Genomic DNA, 19,331 nt, shown 5'->3' on the forward strand with positions numbered 1-19,331 from the left:
CTCAATACAATTACAAATATTAGAAGATTCACTCTTAAAACACAGTCATTCAATGCTTAAAATCTTATGAATGAACTCATAACTTACAACTCGATAGAAACACCAAACTCTTCTATCAATGTGATATAGAAGTGGTTCACAATAGACATGACAGCACAAACCCTAACACATACTACGATGTAAGTTCCCACAAAATAATAGTTTCGATGCTTGCTATATAATAATGATCTTCTGGTCTGGATTTGGGCTTCAAATCACTGTAGGGTACTTCATAAAATCTTCTACAATCTTCTCCATCAAGATAGGGCTTCAAATATTAGTTTCTTAAATCTTCTCTAAATTTAGAAACCAATCAAATATGTTGAAAACAGATAAAATACTTTATCCTTAAATTAAGTGCTACTTAGGATTGCATTATATTCCTTGAATCTTCTACAATTGTAAAGTTTATAAGTGCCACTTCTACTAAGATGAAATACTCAATTTCATTTGCTTATACGGTGTTTGAGAAGGAAGAAAATGTCATTTTAGCATTAAAGATGTCTCGTGATTGTTTGGAAATCTCCAAAAACGTTTACCATGTTAATTTTGATTGACCAATATAATGCTTTGATGAATAATGTTGACAAAGTTTTCCTCAAGCCTATTTCATATTGTGTTGGTGTCACGTTTTCAAATATGTTAGAGAAAAATGTAAGTTTTATGTCAAAATATAAGATTTAAAACCAAAGTGTGAGAAAAAGAACAAACTAATTGAAGTATGAGGTATTGGAGATCCTTGAATCATTTTTTAAGCTATAAGACCTTGTCTTGATAAAAAGTCAACTTCCAAAGGATTGGGTCAAAAACCCTAATTATGTACCAGAAGAATTTGAAAGTTGTTGATCTTGATTTGAACCATACTTGGGCTTGGATATTGGCGAGGGGAATCACTTGAGAAAATTAGAAAGCTTGAGCTCCTTTGTGGGTCTCAATGCCCTAATATTCCTGAGCTCCTTGATCAGTCACCTACCTTGTTAAACAAGCAACAAGCAAGCACAATTTTCTTTGTATATTTTGGTTAATAAATGATGCATGAATGAATGATGATAATGATGATCACACTCTTTAAGATTCAATGCAAATGAGGTGGAATCTTAGGATGAAAAATTAGGGTCCAACAAAAATATTTTTGATGGACATCCAAGAGGAGTTATTATAAATGACATTATTGTGGTTGTTTATAAATGAGTGGATTCCATATTAAGTTTTTATTCATTACATATATTTTATAAATAGAACTGAGGTTATAAGACTATCTTTTTCTTTTTTTTTCTTTCTTCTATTGTTTTCTTTAATTAAAAATATTTTTTTGAATTTTTTTAAATCTTTAAGTAAAAATTAATAATATAATAAATATAGTGATAATTAAAAATTAAAGGTTAAATTGACCTTTTTTTTTCATTTTTTATGAAATTTATTAAAAAAATTTAATTAGAAATTAAATGAAAATTAACATAATAATCACATATTTTTTGAAATGGCTATTTGATTTGAAAATAAACATAATAATCACATTTTTTAAAGTGCTACAAAACTAAATCTATTAAGCTTTGGAAGTGAAAAGGAAATTTGAAATGGTGGTGATAATATCTCAAAATTAAGAGAATCAAAGACAATTGATAAAATAGTCATTGATGTTGTATTTCATTTTATTTATATAATTCTAATGTACAAGTAGTAACTACAAGTTGCATAAAATAATAAAAATTAAATAAAAACTGAATTATTGGAAAGCTCTTGAAACACATATACAAAAACCCGCTCCATTACATCTTCGTGTTAAACCAAGAATACACACAGTTTTAGGACAATCTTTACGTCTTTTACATGGAACATCTGTAACTGTAACAATACCTGTGAGAGAAAGATTAATATACAAAATCAATAGAAAATAAATGAATAAATTTAAAAAGTTTTAGAAAATCACTTACCGTTACCTTCGTTTGTATCAAGAAGTAGAAAAATAAAAATAATCACAATATAAACAATTTTGAAAACCTTAATGATATTTTTTCCCATTTGTATGTTTCAAATAGAATTAGCTTGTATTACTTATAATTAAAATTCCATGCTTCAGTTATAGATATTTATATTGATGTATTGGAATGATAGAGTTTTAGAAAAATAAGTCCTAAATTTTAAATATGAATAAAATGTCTTTTAGGAACACCAATGTGTTGTGTATTTTTTCATATATTAAATTTAATAAGGAGATAAATTAGAAAACTTATCCATCATCAGAATTCATTCTTATTATTTTTAATAGTTTTAATTATTGTATAACCTTTCATGAGAACTTGAGAGCACACAAAGTCACTTAGTTTATTTTTGAAAGATTCGACATCCCCACATTTTAATCTATTAAGACTAAAGTACAGTACAGGTCCCCCTATTCACCTTTGAATGTTAACTCAACGAGCATCAGATAAAGTTTGGTTTACAAGGAGTTTCGAATATGACTCATGTATGGATTTGGCAAGAGAAGAGAGAAGTATACAAAAAACAACTGATTTCTGTGTTACAAATTTATTTATAATGTAGAGTTATGAAAAATTAATTTGATGCATTCTTAAAATAAGAATAGTTTAATTGTTTGCATGCATGTTTGATTTGGTTTCAAATCATGTTTTTTTACCCAAGATGAAGGTGATATCATGAAGTGCATGTTGTACACCTATTTTGACCCTGAGATACCACCTCATTTTGAAAATGTGTGATTTTCATTATCATCATTGCCATCATTCATAAATGCATCATTTGATAACCAAAAATATACAAAAAAGATTATGTTTGCTTGTTGCTTGTTTCACAAGATAGGTGACTGATCAAGGAGCTCAGGAAAATTAAGGTTTTGAGGCTCACAAAGGAGTTCAAGTATTCTTATATTCTCATGTGTTTCCCCTCATCCATATCCAAGCCCAAGGGTGGTTCAATTCAAGATCAGCAACTTTCAAATTTATTTGAGACACAATTAAGGTTTTGGGACTACTCCCGCGAGATCAAAATGACTATACCATCTCCTATCATAAGTTTTCACTCTAATCCGGATCAGGATTTATCTCACCACAAGGGGAATAAGGCCTTTCCCAATACAACCCAATAAAAGACAAATGTATATATACAAAAAGTAAAAAGCAAACAATAACAAAAAAAAAAAAGGAAGAGTCAACCCTTCCAAAGATACCCTAATAATTTGATCAGTATCCCTAGCAGAGTCGCCACTTTTCTGTAGCGGTGAAATTGGTGAGACTAAAGTCATGGGAAAGACTTAGCTCATTTGTTTTAAACAGAGTCGCCACCGCGATTTATTATTTCCAAAAGGAATGGGAGAAAGAGCGAATAAAACCCACATAAGTTTTTAAAATCAAAACTAATAAACTTATCAGAGATTTAGGTAAGGGGGTTTGTTATACAAGGGGAAAGTTTTAAGCACCCCTCATATTCATGGTACTCCATGGGAACCTCTTTGAAAATTTTATTATTTTGTTTGTCATGTATTTTGTAAATCATATGTGAAACTTGTTTAAAATAGAGGGTAGGGATGGGAAAATAAGTTTTTTTGAAAGTAAGCTCGATAAGACATCGCATCTTAGGCCTACATACCTTTTTAAAAAAAAGGGAAGTCAGAGCTTTTGTAGTTCCTCTTAAAAAGGAAAATAAAAGGGGGCCAAAGTGCCCAAATTTTTTTTGGTGTTAAGCTTTAACTTAGCAAAATATTTTGAAAAAGGATTAGGCTTTAAAATACCTAACAAGTTTTAAAAGGTTAAGATTTAAAATATTTAACAATTTTTAAAAACATAAAAAAAAAGGGACCTAGCTTTAAAATGCAAGGTCAATGGAGTAAGAATAGTTTCACCAGGAATAATTCTATTCTCAATACCAAGGTTTCAAAACAAGAGGACCAAGCTTTAAAATACAAGGTCAATGGACTAAGAATAGTTTCACCGAAAATAATTCTATTCTTAGTACCAAGGTTTCAAAAACAAAAGGATTGGGTTAAGCTTTAACAATACTAAACCAATTAAAAGACAAGGTAAAAAGCTTTAACAATACTTTAAACATAAGATAAAAGAGATTGGAAAGGGAGTTTGAGTACCTTGAAAATTTTAGTCAATATCATTCCCATCCGTTTGGATAAAAATAACAAACTTAAGCATTCAACAATGGGCACCTCAAGTGTGTGTGTGTGTGTGTGTGATTTCATGTGACACAAACAAACAAGCGATTATGATAATCAATAAATAAGAGAGATGAATTTATCTAAACCCTTGGATTAAAATTCATGTATGAAATATGAATGATTGATATGATGAATAAACATGGGGCTAGATAAACAACATATATACATAACATGTGATAAGAAATTAACAAGATAATGGTTAAGATAAAAAATTAAGTACAAGAGAAGGATTAAAATCAACAAGTATGCACAAGATAACAAAATTAATTAATCGTGGATAAACAAAGACCAACATGTTTCTTTTTGGGTTAGGGTTTAAAACCTAGGGTTTTTGAATTAGGGATTTCAATTTAGGGTTTAATCATAAACACCTAAACCTAATTAATTTTAATTGTTAAATATAAATTTCTTTAAGAGAAATGGTATAAGGGTACATGAAGAACTCAAAGACATCCTATTCTATCCCTAAACAAATATTTACAAAACATGCATAAAGTTCTATTAAGGAAATAATCAAAACAAAAGATTTTTAGTTGATTTTTCAATAAAAAGACGTGTTTTTGATTTAATTTTTAAATGATAAAATATTAAATATTTTTGGTATTTTTTAACATGGCGTGAAAATAGACAAGATAAATAAATCACACAAAAAAAGAAGGAGTTAAAAAGACCTATTTTCTATTTTTTATGAATTTTTGAAGTTTTATAAAAAAACTAAAACAGGCAAGTGATAAAAAAAGGAGTGTAGTCACTAGGGTTTGAACCCACGCCCTTGCACTCAATGCACAAAACCATGGCCAACTGAGCTGCGCGCGTGTGGTGACTAGAAACGTGTCCCAATTGGTTTTAACACATAACAAGTTGTAAAAACCTAAAAAATAAAAATAGCAAAAAGGTCTGGGGCGAGGGAGATTCGAACCCCAGACCTTAGGCACGTGCAACACACAAACTCACATTACCAACTGTGCTAGAACGGTTATTCGTTAATGAAATGAAAACCAATTAATATATTTTAAAAACACGCGCCATATTTTAAATTTTCAACTCATCTTCTTCAACCCAGCAACGTGAACACAACAACAACATCCATGGCTATTCAAATCGTGAGTCACCAATTCTCAACCATTTCAAAAGTTATAAACATGAAAGTTGTGCGAAATTTAATCACGAGCTCAGATATGTGCCTTATGTAGATTTATTTTAACTATAGAGCAAGAATTTTTCAGAAAATGTTAAGAACCCTAGAATTTCAAAATCAAATTAAATGACATATATACATGATAAATGACAATTGATTGAGGGCTTTTTGTCCCTACGTGATTCTGAACACAATGGTATCGAGCTTTTTTTGAAAATGATGCTTAAATCAGAGAGTTAGTGTTTGAAGTTCTTACCTATGAACTGAAAAATCATAGAGTGCCTTAGCGGAGTTCCAGAAGTGATTTGATGACCTGGATAGCTTACTTTGACTTCCCTGAAGCTAATGGAATGCTTAGAATAAGCTGAGGATGCCTGCAACTCCAAACACGACTACCACCTAAAACTTGAACAAACAAAAATGGTGAATGATGAAAAAGATGTTGCAGATGCTATCTCCTGATCTGGATAGCTTTTATAACTAATATATGAGGTGTTTGAGTGTTTGTTTTGGTTTGAAATGATCTGTATGGCTCAACTCAACTCTAAGTGCAAGTGATGAGTGAAAAAATGGAAGTTGGTGTTAGAGGGGTTACTGATCCAATTTAATGGTTTGGATAGCTTCTAATAGGTATATAGAAACTATTTGGGGTGGTAGTTTGGTAGGTTTGTGTATGATCTGAATTTTGGTAAGTTACGACCTTGAATGAACCTTTAATAGAGTGAAAATGGTGATTTTTTGTTAGGGGTCCTTTGAGAGGTTGAGGAAGGTATAGACAATTTCTAAATGATATTTAGAATTTGTCTAAACCATTGGTACACACCCAGAACTTTTGAAACTCAAATTCATTTAAAAAATGCAAATGGTTAAAAACGAGAATTTCAAGTGAGGTAGTGACTTGGAGAATTCTGGTTTTCTCGATCCAAGAGGCAAGGGCCTCTATTTATAGGCACAATTTAGGATTTGGGGAGAAGAAATCTGATCAATTGGGCTCCCATGTGATAGTTGTACTTTTTTGCTTGATTGTGAAGAAATAAGAATTTTGGTTTTCCATAACAAAGTACATAGCATTAAGCATGCTTGGGAGACTTTGATCTAATCTTAGAGAGGTTGCTTGTGATTTTGGGAATGCTTTTACTGCAAAGGAGGCATGGGAGAGGCTCAAGGAGAGTGGACTTTGCAAAAGCCATGCTTTTCTATAATGGAAGTGGTGACTTTTGTACATAAATGGCATGAAGCTTGGATAATGCTTAGAACATCTGGATCATAGCTTAAAAGATTGTGTAATCTTCTGAGTTTGGTGCCTTGAACAAATTAGAGTGCTTGTACTTGGAAGATTATTTAGATTTGAACAAAATTGCAAGTTGGTTCTTCATGTTCTTAACATTCTTCTTCATTTTCAAGTGTTCATGGAGCCATATTGACAAAATCATATCTCCTAGCTCAAGTGATGAAATTCCATGCTATTGATATCTTTGAAAATCCCTTGCTACATACTTCAATCCACTTGTTAAAAGTTTCCTCAAACTCTTTTTGGATCATGGAGAAAAATGGCCATAAAGTGAGGGAAAATCTAAGTGAAAACACTTACAAATTCCATATCTCTCAAAATAATCATTTTTAGCCACAAGTTGCAATGTGATAAGTTGTTTGTTTGATCAGGATCTACAAATTTCATGTTTGGAGATTTATGAGTCTATAAGCAAAATTTGAAGTTCTTACCTATGAACTGAAAAATCATAGAGTGCCTTAGAGGAGTTCCAGAAGTGATTTGATGACCTGGATAGCTTGCTTTGACTTCCCTGAAGCTAATGGAATGCTTAGAATGAGCTGAGGATGCCTGCAACTCCAAACACGACTACCACCTAAAACATGAACAAACAAAAATGGTGAATGATGAAAAAGATGTTGCAGATGCTATCTCCTGATCTGGATAGCTTCTATAACTAATATATGAGGTGTTTGAGTGTTTGTTTTGGTTTGAAATGATCTGTATGGCTCAACTCAACTCTAAGTGCAAGTGATGTGTGAAAAAATGGAAGTTGGTGTTAGAGGGGTTACTGATCCAATTTAATGGTTTGGATAGCTTCTAATAGGTATATAGAAACTATTTGGGGTGGTAGTTTGGTAGGTTTGTGTATGATCTGAATTTTGGTAAGTTACGACCTTGAATGAACCTTTAATAGAGTGAAAATGGTGATTTTTTGTTAGGGGTCCTTTGAGAGGTTGGGGAAGGTATGGACAATTTCTAAATGATATTTAGAATTTGTCTAAACCATTGGTTCACACCCAGAACTTTTGAAACTCAAATTCATTAAAAAAATGCAAATGGTTAAAAACGAGATTTTCAAGTGAGGTAGGGACTTGGAGAATTCTGATTTTTTTGATCCAAGAGGCAAGGGCCTCTATTTATAGGCACAATTTAGGATTTGGGGAGAAGAAATCTGATCAATTGGGCTCCCATGTGATAGTTGTACTTTTTTGCTTGATTGTGAAGAAATAAGAATTTTGGTTTTCCATAACAAAGTACATAGCATTAAGCATGCTTGGGAGACTTTGATCTAATCTTAGAGAGGTTGCTTGTGATTTTGGGAATGCTTTTACTGCAAAGGAGGCATGGGAGAGGCTCAAGGAGAGTGGACTTTGCAAAAGCCATGCTTTTCTATAATGGAAGTGGTGACTTTTGTACATAAATGGCATGAAGCTTGGATAATGCTTAGAACATCTGGATCATAGCTTAAAAGATTGTGTAATCTTCTGAGTTTGGTGCCTTGAACAAATTAGAGTGCTTGTACTTGGAAGATTATTTAGATTTGAACAAAATTGCAAGTTGGTTCTTCATGTTCTTAACATTCTTCTTCATTTTCAAGTGTTCATGGAGCCATATTGACAAAATCATATCTCCTAGCTCAAGTGATGAAATTCCATGCTATTGATATCTTTGAAAATCCCTTGCTACATACTTCAATCCACTTGTTAAAAGTTTCCTCAAACTCTTTTTGGATCATGGAGAAAAATGGCCATAAAGTGAGGGAAAATCTAAGTGAAAACACTTACAAATTCCATATCTCTCAAAATAATCATTTTTAGCCACAAGTTGCAATGTGATAAGTTGTTTGTTTGATCAGGATCTACAAATTTCATGTTTGGAGATTTATGAGTCTATAAGCAAAATTTGAAGTTCTTACCTATGAACTGAAAAATCATAGAGTGCCTTAGAGGAGTTCCAGAAGTGATTTGATGACCTGGATAGCTTGCTTTGACTTCCCTGAAGCTAATGGAATGCTTAGAATGAGCTGAGGATGCCTGCAACTCCAAACACGACTACCACCTAAAACATGAACAAACAAAAATGGTGAATGATGAAAAAGATGTTGCAGATGCTATCTCCTGATCTGGATAGCTTCTATAACTAATATATGAGGTGTTTGAGTGTTTGTTTTGGTTTGAAATGATCTGTATGGCTCAACTCAACTCTAAGTGCAAGTGATGTGTGAAAAAATGGAAGTTGGTGTTAGAGGGGTTACTGATCCAATTTAATGGTTTGGATAGCTTCTAATAGGTATATAGAAACTATTTGGGGTGGTAGTTTGGTAGGTTTGTGTATGATCTGAATTTTGGTAAGTTACGACCTTGAATGAACCTTTAATAGAGTGAAAATGGTGATTTTTTGTTAGGGGTCCTTTGAGAGGTTGGGGAAGGTATGGACAATTTCTAAATGATATTTAGAATTTGTCTAAACCATTGGTTCACACCCAGAACTTTTGAAACTCAAATTCATTAAAAAAATGCAAATGGTTAAAAACGAGATTTTCAAGTGAGGTAGGGACTTGGAGAATTCTGTTTTTTTGATCCAAGAGGCAAGGGCCTCTATTTATAGGCACAATTTAGGATTTGGGGAGAAGAAATCTGATCAATTGGGCTCCCATGTGATAGTTGTACTTTTTTGCTTGATTGTGAAGAAATAAGAATTTTGGTTTTCCATAACAAAGTACATAGCATTAAGCATGCTTGGGAGACTTTGATCTAATCTTAGAGAGGTTGCTTGTGATTTTGGGAATGCTTTTACTGCAAAGGAGGCATGGGAGAGGATCAAGGAGAGTGGACTTTGCAAAAGCCATGCTTTTCTATAATGGAAGTGGTGACTTTTGTACATAAATGGCATGAAGCTTGGATAATGCTTAGAACATCTGGATCATAGCTTAAAAGATTGTGTAATCTTCTGAGTTTGGTGCCTTGAACAAATTAGAGTGCTTGTACTTGGAAGATTATTTAGATTTGAACAAAATTGCAAGTTGGTTCTTCATGTTCTTAACATTCTTCTTCATTTTCAAGTGTTCATGGAGCCATATTGACAAAATCATATCTCCTAGCTCAAGTGATGAAATTCCATGCTATTGATATCTTTGAAAATCCCTTGCTACATACTTCAATCCACTTGTTAAAAGTTTCCTCAAACTCTTTTTGGATCATGGAGAAAAATGGCCATAAAGTGAGGGAAAATCTAAGTGAAAACACTTACAAATTCCATATCTCTCAAAATAATCATTTTTAGCCACAAGTTGCAATGTGATAAGTTGTTTGTTTGATCAGGATCTACAAATTTCATGTTTGGAGATTTATGAGTCTATAAGCAAAATTTGAAGTTCTTACCTATGAACTGAAAAATCATAGAGTGCCTTAGAGGAGTTCCAGAAGTGATTTGATGACCTGGATAGCTTGCTTTGACTTCCCTGAAGCTAATGGAATGCTTAGAATGAGCTGAGGATGCCTGCAACTCCAAACACGACTACCACCTAAAACATGAACAAACAAAAATGGTGAATGATGAAAAAGATGTTGCAGATGCTATCTCCTGATCTGGATAGCTTCTATAACTAATATATGAGGTGTTTGAGTGTTTGTTTTGGTTTGAAATGATCTGTATGGCTCAACTCAACTCTAAGTGCAAGTGATGTGTGAAAAAATGGAAGTTGGTGTTAGAGGGGTTACTGATCCAATTTAATGGTTTGGATAGCTTCTAATAGGTATATAGAAACTATTTGGGGTGGTAGTTTGGTAGGTTTGTGTATGATCTGAATTTTGGTAAGTTACGACCTTGAATGAACCTTTAATAGAGTGAAAATGGTGATTTTTTGTTAGGGGTCCTTTGAGAGGTTGGGGAAGGTATGGACAATTTCTAAATGATATTTAGAATTTGTCTAAACCATTGGTTCACACCCAGAACTTTTGAAACTCAAATTCATTAAAAAAATGCAAATGGTTAAAAACGAGATTTTCAAGTGAGGTAGGGACTTGGAGAATTCTGATTTTTTTGATCCAAGAGGCAAGGGCCTCTATTTATAGGCACAATTTAGGATTTGGGGAGAAGAAATCTGATCAATTGGGCTCCCATGTGATAGTTGTACTTTTTTGCTTGATTGTGAAGAAATAAGAATTTTGGTTTTCCATAACAAAGTACATAGCTTTAAGCATGCTTGGGAGACTTTGATCTAATCTTAGAGAGGTTGCTTGTGATTTTGGGAATGCTTTTACTGCAAAGGAGGCATGGGAGAGGATCAAGGAGAGTGGACTTAAATCTTAAAGTAAAAATTAATAAAATAATAAATATAGTGATAATTAAAATTTAAAGGTTAAATTGACCTTTTTTTCATTTTTTATGAAATTTATTGAAGAAATTTAATTAGAAACTAAATGAAAATTAACATAATAATCACATATTTTTTGAAATGGCTATTTGATTTGAAAATAAACATAATAATCACATTTTTTAAAGTGCTACAAAACTAAATCTATTAAGCATTGGAAGTGAAAAGGCAATTAGAAATGGTGGTGATAATATCTCAAAATTAAGAGAAACGAAGACAATTGATAAAATAGTCATTGATGTTGTATTTCATTTTATTTATATAATTCTAATGTACAAGTAGTAACTACAAGTTTCATAAAATAATAAAAATTAAATAAAAACTGAATTATTGGAAAGCCCTTGAAGTACATATACAAAAACCTGATCCATTACATTTTCGTGCTAAACCAAAAATACACACAGTTATAGGACAATCTTTACGACTTTTACATGGAACATTTGTAACTGTAATAATACCTGAGAGAGAAAGATTAATGTACTAAATCAGTAGAAAATAAATGAATAAATTTAAAAAGTTTTAGAAAATCGCTTACCGTAACCTTCGTTTGCATCAAGAAATAGAAAAATAAAAATAATCACAAAATAAACAATTTTGAAAATCTTAATGATATTTTTTCCCATTTGTATGTTTCAAATAGAATTAGCTTGTATTGCTTATAATTAAAATTTCATGCTTCAGTCATAGATATTTATATTGATGTATTGGAATGATAGAGTTTTAGAAAAATAAGTCCTAAATTTTAAATATGATAAAATGTCTTTTAGGAACATCAATGCGTTGTGTATTTTTCCATTTAATACATTTAATTAGGAGATAAATTAGAAAACTTATCCATCATCAGAATTCATTCTTATTATTTTTAATAGTTTTAATTATTGTATAACCTTTCATGAGAACTTGGGAGCACACAAAGTCTCTTAGTTTATTTTTGAAAGAATCCACATCCCCACATTTCAATCTATTAAGATCAAAGTACAGGCCCCCTATTCACCTTTGAATGTTCACTCAATGAGCATCAATTAAAGCTTGGTTTACAAGGAGTTTCGAATATGACTCATGTATGGATTTGGCAAGAGAAGAGAGAAGTATACAAAAAACAACTAATTTCTGTGTTACAAATTTATTTATATTGTAGAGTTATGAAAAATTAATTTGATGCATTCTTAAAATAAGAATATTTTAATCGTTTGCATGCATGTTTGATTTGGTTTCAAATCATGTTTTTTTACCCAAGATGAAGGTGATATCATGAAGTGCGTGTTGTACACCCATTTTGACCCTGAGATCCCACCTCATTTTGAAAAGGTGTGATTTTCATTATCATCATTGCCATCATTCATAAATGCATCATTTGCTAACAAAAAATATACAAAAAATATTATGTTTGCTTGTTGCTTGTTTCACAAGATAGGTGACTGATCAAGGAGCTCAGGCAAATTAGGGTTTTGAGGCTCACAAAGGAGCTCAAGTATTCTCATATTCTCATGTGATTCCCCTCATCTATATCCAAGCCCAAGGATGGTTCAATTCAAGATCAGCAACTTTCAAATTTATATGGTGCACAATTAAGGTTTTTGACCCAACTCTCTAAGGCAGTTGACTTTTGGTCAAAACATGATTCCATGGCTCAAATCATGATTCAAGGATCTCCTTAGGCTTAATCCAAATTGAAAATAAAACCAAAAAACCAAGTAAATGGACTCATTATATAATCAAGTACACACTATATAGATCCACTCTCTAAATCGTGCAAACATGTCTTTTTCTTCAAAAATATCCCTCAATTGTAATACTGATTGTTTAATGCCAAATTATATTCTTATCTCGATTACTCTCTCTCTCTCTCTCTCTCTCTCTAATTTCCCACTTCATCTTCTCCAATGACCATGTTTCCTCCATTGATTCACCATAAATTTTGTGTATGTTCCAACACTCATTTCCTATAAGTAGCTAAGTACCCATACACATACTCATTTATCCACTTTTATAATAAAAAATTGTCGATCAATTTATCATGTCATTTAAATTTTTTAACAATATTAAAAAATGTCAAGAATGTTATAGTTGACTTAAAAAATAAACAAACACATATATTAATATGTGTACAAGTTTAATAGTGATGAACTTAATAAAATTGATAAACATAATGTGTATATAATAACATAAATAAAAATATATATACTAAGATACATACCTCGCCCATACTCTCTTATTTTAGTGATAATTTTTTGTATCCATATTCGTACCCACTTTTTTGAGTTTTTATCTTATTCGTTGTAGATAATTTTTTACGGGTATTCATTGAAAACGGGTCAAGTTGTCCTACCTAGTTTGTGATCTATCCATATTAGCATGGCACAAGGTTTTTAGGTATCTAAGTTGGGAGTTGCTCATGGAACTTGCCATGTTTAGTTTTCTCTGTTTTTGTTTCTTTAGTGAGGGCTAGTCATAAATAGGAGTGGAATTAGGCTATGCTAGACTAGGCTTTAGAAGACCTGAGTCTGGCCTACGATAAACTTACAAGATCTGAGTCTGGCCTATGGCCTAGTATAGGCTTTTTTTCCAGCCTGACCTGGCCTTTTCAAAAGTTCAGCCTGGCCTGAAAGGCTATTTAAAAGTATCTTTCTCATTAAGGTTTTCAATTAATTCATATTACTTAAGAAGTCTTATAGGTCGGCGTATATATGAATATTTAGGCCGGCCTATTTAGCATTTTTTAATACATATGCATATATAGACCAATCTATTTAGCATTTTTCTAATATATATGCATATATAGGCCAACATATTTAGACTATTTTTAATATATATATATATATATATATATATATATATATATATCGGCTTATAAGACTTTATAGGTTTGTTTAATAGCCTAAGTCTGGCCTATTTAATTAAATGAGCTTTTTAAAAAATATATATAAACTTGACTTTTTTTATCAAATAGGCTTGACTTGAACTAACCTTAAATATTTTAGACTATAGACCCCTGTAGTTCGACCTGAATTATTCTTATCCCTCGTCATAAACAAGGATTGTCAATGATTTGGTATTAAGTTGTGTTGTCATGTTTAGGAGCACCATTCCAATTTTTATGTTTCTTAATCAAGTTCGAATATAGAGTTCAAAATATCAAAATAACTTTTGTTTATATTTTTAAATACTATTTAAAAATTACTAATCCAAAACATGCATTCGGAATCCTGATTGGTTGGTTTATTCTTTGACATATGTAAGAACATAATATTATGTCATAAATTATTTTAATTATTGATAAAGTTAATTCATATCGTTATATTATTTAGAAAATATGAAAGTCTATAGATTTGTAAAAAAATGTTAATTAAAATAAACTAGAATTAGTGGGTATTCAAGGTCTTATTATTTTCTTCCTGCATCTTTAAGTGAAAAATTGATGTTCATATGAAGTTTTCCTGCATATTCAAGTGAAAAGTTGATGTTCACAAGAAGTTATCCCATTATTCTTGCATCTTCAAGTGAAAAGTTGATGTTAAGACGAAGTTTTTCCTGTACCTATAAGTGAAAAGTGTGTATTCAGGGTCTTATTATTTTCTCCTGCATCTTCAAGTGAAAAGTTGATGTTCAGATGAAGTTTTCCTGCATCTTCAAGTGAAAAGTTGATGTTCAAATGAAGTTATTCCTCTACCTTCAGGTGAAAAGTGGGTATTTAGGTTCTTATTATGTTCTTCTTGCATCTCCAAGTGAAAAGTTGATGTAGACGAAGATATTCCTCTACCTTCAGTGAAAGTCACCAGTTCACCTTCAGTGAAAGGTGGTGTATTCTTTGTTTCCTTATCTTTAGTGAAAGTTGTTAGTTTTTGTCATCGATTACGACTCGATGATGATTATTATTCTTTTAACATTTTATATTTTTTACATCGATTACGACTCGGTGATAATTTTAAGTTTTTACATCTATGCAAGGTGTGTTCCCTAGTGGAGTATTCTTTCCCCGACGGAGTCCATCCTTCTCTCCTCAGTGGTGTTGTGTTTCCTTCTGAAGGTAACCATATCCAATACATTCATGAGCATCACATGGCATCTTAGAGCCAAAAATCATGCATTTTATATTTAAATTCCTTCGATCATGTTGAGACGAAGATTTCAATCTTCATATTCCCGGATAGAAGAAATTTAAGTAGGGGCATCTGTCATACCCTATTTTTTGACCCTAAGATTCTCCAATCATTTTTCATTCCTACCACATATCAAGATCACAATCTTGAGTTTCACTTTTAGCTTTGTGCTCATCTTACCTTTGGGGGAATCACCAAGCACCCAAGTTTTGTCTTGTGAATGCTTCTTTCTATGTTATACTAATCAAAATACAAAAAGATATCTTGTTGCCTTCAAAGCTCTATACATTATAGGTGTTGAGCCAAGTGTATTCATCTCCTCTCCTAAACAAGGGTTTTGAGGATCTACTCTCAATCAACTGGTTATCCATTGAATCTCAATGGCTTAAAATTCAAAGAAACATTCTCATTCTAAAAGTGTCATGTCTTGAGTATATTCCAACTTCATTTGATCAATTTCATCTCAAGATCATGTGGCTTGATTCTTCAATAAACTCCATAGGTTCATGTGTTTATTTCCATGCCTTCTTCAACTAGTTTTATTTAGCTATGGGCCTTATCATCAAGTATGCTCCAAGATAACATCATTTCAAGGTCCTATGTACATTTTCATGCCTTATAATTCAAGAAAAGTTCAATATATGCAAAGTTGATTTATGATGTTTGACCTAATTTGGCAAGTTCTTGATCCTATGATCAAAAGGGCATAACTCTTTCAATTTTTAACATTTTTGAGTGCTTATTTTTGCAAATGACTCTCCTTGACATCATCAACAACTTTTCTCCATAATTCAAGAGAAAATTTTGTAAAGAAAGTCATCAAAGATCTGAAAACATTATAGGTTCTCCTTTGAAAGTTCAAATAAGTTTGTGTCAACTTCAAAGAATAATAACTTGCTTAAATTTTATCATTTTAAGCCCACTATTTTTGCATAGTAATCTTGAACGAGTCTAATTCAATTCATATTTTAGGGTCAATGGCCAATTTTGAGTGGAGGATCATGCAAGAGTGGAAAACATTACAAGTCATTTTTTGGATGCCTAGGCCTAAAGCATGCCTTGTGTGCAAAAAAATTAACATAGGACTAAATTGCTGAATTTTAACTTTCTCTCGCATAACTTTTGGCTACTAGCTTATTTTTCCATTCTCTACAACTTTCATGTTGGGACTTTTGATCAATTCAAGCTTTAAAGTGTTCATTTGAGTCATACCTAGAAGTGTTTGATGAAATGCCCTTGCAAAATTGCCTTATATTTGCCCAAGTTGCCAAATTCATATCTCTTAATCCACGAGTCCTATGGAGGTGATTCTTTTTGCATCATGTTCATCTTAATGAGGAGAATTAATGGCCTAAAGATCCCTCAAAACGTACACACCAATTGCTTGGGGCCTAAGGTTGAGGAGGATTGCCTAGAAGTGTCAAAAAATGCTGAAATGGCTATGTGTTTTGTACACTATTTTTTTTGAACTTTGAAGGAACATAAAATTTTGCTCAACATGCCCAATGAAAACTTTCAAGTCACATTACAAATTTGGGAATTTCCTCTTTCAAATGCATTTGGTCTCATTCCAAAAAGCTTCATGCATTGAAAGAACCTTATGTTTAAAGCAAGTTGCTTGAATGTGAAGAAATGTCCAATTTTAAAACACCAAATTCAATTAAACTTGTTGTGCAAGCTTAATTGAAGTTCAATTATGTGCCTAATCCATTTTAGAACATGTTGTGGAGGAGTTCTTATACTTTTTAGAAAGCCCTAAACATCCTCTACAACTTTCATGTTTGGTGTTTTCTCAAATTCCCAAAGGATCTTGATGGAAATTGGCCTCAAAGTTGCTTATTTTTAGAGAACAAACCTGCCTTCATAAAATTTTTCTAAGTGTTTCAAAAAGTCAACAACTTTATAACTTCATAACTTGAAATCCTTTCATTTTTGGAAAAATCTTCACATGGACAAAGATATAGATCATGACTTCCTCTTCAATTGAGGCTTTGGAGCACAAAAAATGGTTACTTATTGAAGAAGTTATGAACTTTCAAAGTTAAGCAAACAAACATGTGATTTCTTTATGAAAAAAAGTAAAAACCTTAATCTTTGACTTTTGATTCCTTGATCGGTTTTCTTGATTTTTCTTGATCAAATGACTTCAATAATCTCATATTCATGATTTTGATCTTCAAAAGTCCATGGTTGATCAAATGATTCGGAATGTTGTAGACACTTTTAAACATTTGGCGTTCTGATTAAAGATATCCTAAAAGATGTCGAGACATCGTTTTCCAAACACACACAATGACAAGGTATAAAAGTGTAGAAACTTTAAAGAACCCAAGTAATTGTTCACCCAGTTCGGTATCAACAATATCTACTATGGGGGCTACTAAGCTAGGGATAAGTCCATTATAATAATGTCAATTCAAAGTACTATGCAAACAACCTCCAGTTTACACGTAAAAAACCTCTGGTTTACTGACTTTTCACTTAATCACTACCCATGCTAACTTCTACCTAAGACTCACCTAGGTATGAGGCCCACCTCAAATCCCCCTCAATACAATTACAAATATTAGAAGACTCACTTTTAAAACACAGTCATTCAATGCTTAAAAGCTTATGAATAAACACATAACTTACAACTCGATGAAAACACCAAACTCTTCTATCAATGTGATATAGGAGTGGTTCACAATAGACAAGACTGCACAAACCCTAACACAAACTACAATGTAAGTTTCCACAAAGTAATAGTTTTGATGCTTGCTATATATAATAATCTTCTGGTCTGGATTTGAGCTTCAAATAGCTGCAGGGCCCTCCATAAAATCTTCTACAATCTTCTCCATCAAGATAGGGATTCAAATATTAGTTTCCTAGATCTTCTCAAAATTTAGAAACCAATCAAATATGTTAAAAACAGATAAAATCTTTTATCCTCAAATTAAGAGCCACATATGATTGCATAATATTCCTTGAATCTTATGCAACTGTAACGAACATATCCAAAAAGCCCAGCCCAACTGTCTTGGACGCAATGTCGAATGATCCAGAATAGGACATCTTTGTTCGACATGTCTTCTTAGTTGAAGATAGGGCATCTTTTTCAACATCTTCAAATAAGTTAGTTTTACCAAACATAATGCCAACAAAAAATCAGAAAATTAACAATCTCCTCCTTTGGCTTATTTTGGCTAAAACAACTTATCAAACTAGTGTATGAAAATAAATCAAACACCCAAACAATTCTCAGCCCTGTAGAGAATACACACCAGCAGTTCTACAATCAAAGATGCAACAGAAACAAACATGCAACCACATGTTAGTTGTCTAGTGGAATCTACTCAGAAGTTGAGAGATGTAATTTCCCAACCAACCAGTATGATATCAAGACATGTTGGTATACGACATCACTGCATACATGCCAATCCAACTCTTCACACCTGCTAAAGACAAATAAAACACTCCCCTCAACAACAACAATTAATCAGCAACACATCAAAAAGAACCTATTTCTTTCTCCCTCAGTCAGTGGTTAGTGTAAAATCACACACACCTATTACTCCCCCTTTTAGCCATAATAGGACAAATCAGGGTTTGTAAGTAACCACACACAAAAAAACAGCCCCACCAATAGTAGCATATAGTTAGAATGTTAAACATATCAAGGGCATTTAACGAGAAAAGATCTTAAGGAGCAGTGTCATCACTAGCTTCAGTATCAGTGTCAACTTCAACTTCAACATCAGTATTCGTATCATCTGCACTATTGATTTCTTCCTCTTTCCCATCATCAGACGAATTGTGGTCAACTATAATTTTAAATAGTTGCATCCTCACTACAAATACTGTTTTTGAAAATACTTTTTTTATATAATATATAAATATTGTTGTCTAAAAAAAACAAGACAAAATAATTTATTGTTATCTGTTGTCAAGACAATTCACACACAAGATGGTCTTTTATAGAAAATATTACTTACCTCAATTGCAAGTTATACGAGTTTAACAAAAAATTCTTTGTTTTATTTATCTTAAATTTATTGATTGATAATTTCTTCGTTCTTAAGATATCTCTAAATTTTTTATAATAAGATTGATTATCCGTTGTACTCCTATCCATATATCTTGCTTAAAACAAAAAAAAAAAATTATAAATATTTCTTAAAATACTTTTTGAATGTGTTTCTATAATTTAACATTGCCAACAATCGCGAAATGCCTCCTTA

General features: G+C 32.0%; 2 long non-coding RNA genes across 2 annotated transcripts; both read right to left on the reverse strand.

Moving 5' to 3' along the window:
* Positions 1-1,631: 1,631 nt before the first annotated feature.
* Positions 1,632-2,138, reverse strand: LOC131630455 (uncharacterized). The gene is made up of 2 exons (XR_009292352.1): positions 1,974-2,138; positions 1,632-1,896 (listed from the first exon to the last, which is right to left on the reverse strand). It is a non-coding gene; the product is annotated as an uncharacterized LOC131630455 (long non-coding RNA).
* Positions 2,139-11,228: 9,090 nt separating this feature from the next.
* On the reverse strand, positions 11,229-11,701 carry LOC131630456 (uncharacterized). Its single transcript, XR_009292353.1, has 2 exons — positions 11,544-11,701; positions 11,229-11,466 (listed from the first exon to the last, which is right to left on the reverse strand). It is a non-coding gene; the product is annotated as an uncharacterized LOC131630456 (long non-coding RNA).
* Between the last annotated feature and the right edge of the window lie 7,630 nt (positions 11,702-19,331).

The sequence above is a fragment of the Vicia villosa genome, unplaced genomic scaffold (assembly GCF_029867415.1).
Source record: "Vicia villosa cultivar HV-30 ecotype Madison, WI unplaced genomic scaffold, Vvil1.0 ctg.000684F_1_1_3, whole genome shotgun sequence".
NCBI classification, from domain to species: Eukaryota; Viridiplantae; Streptophyta; class Magnoliopsida; order Fabales; family Fabaceae; genus Vicia; species Vicia villosa.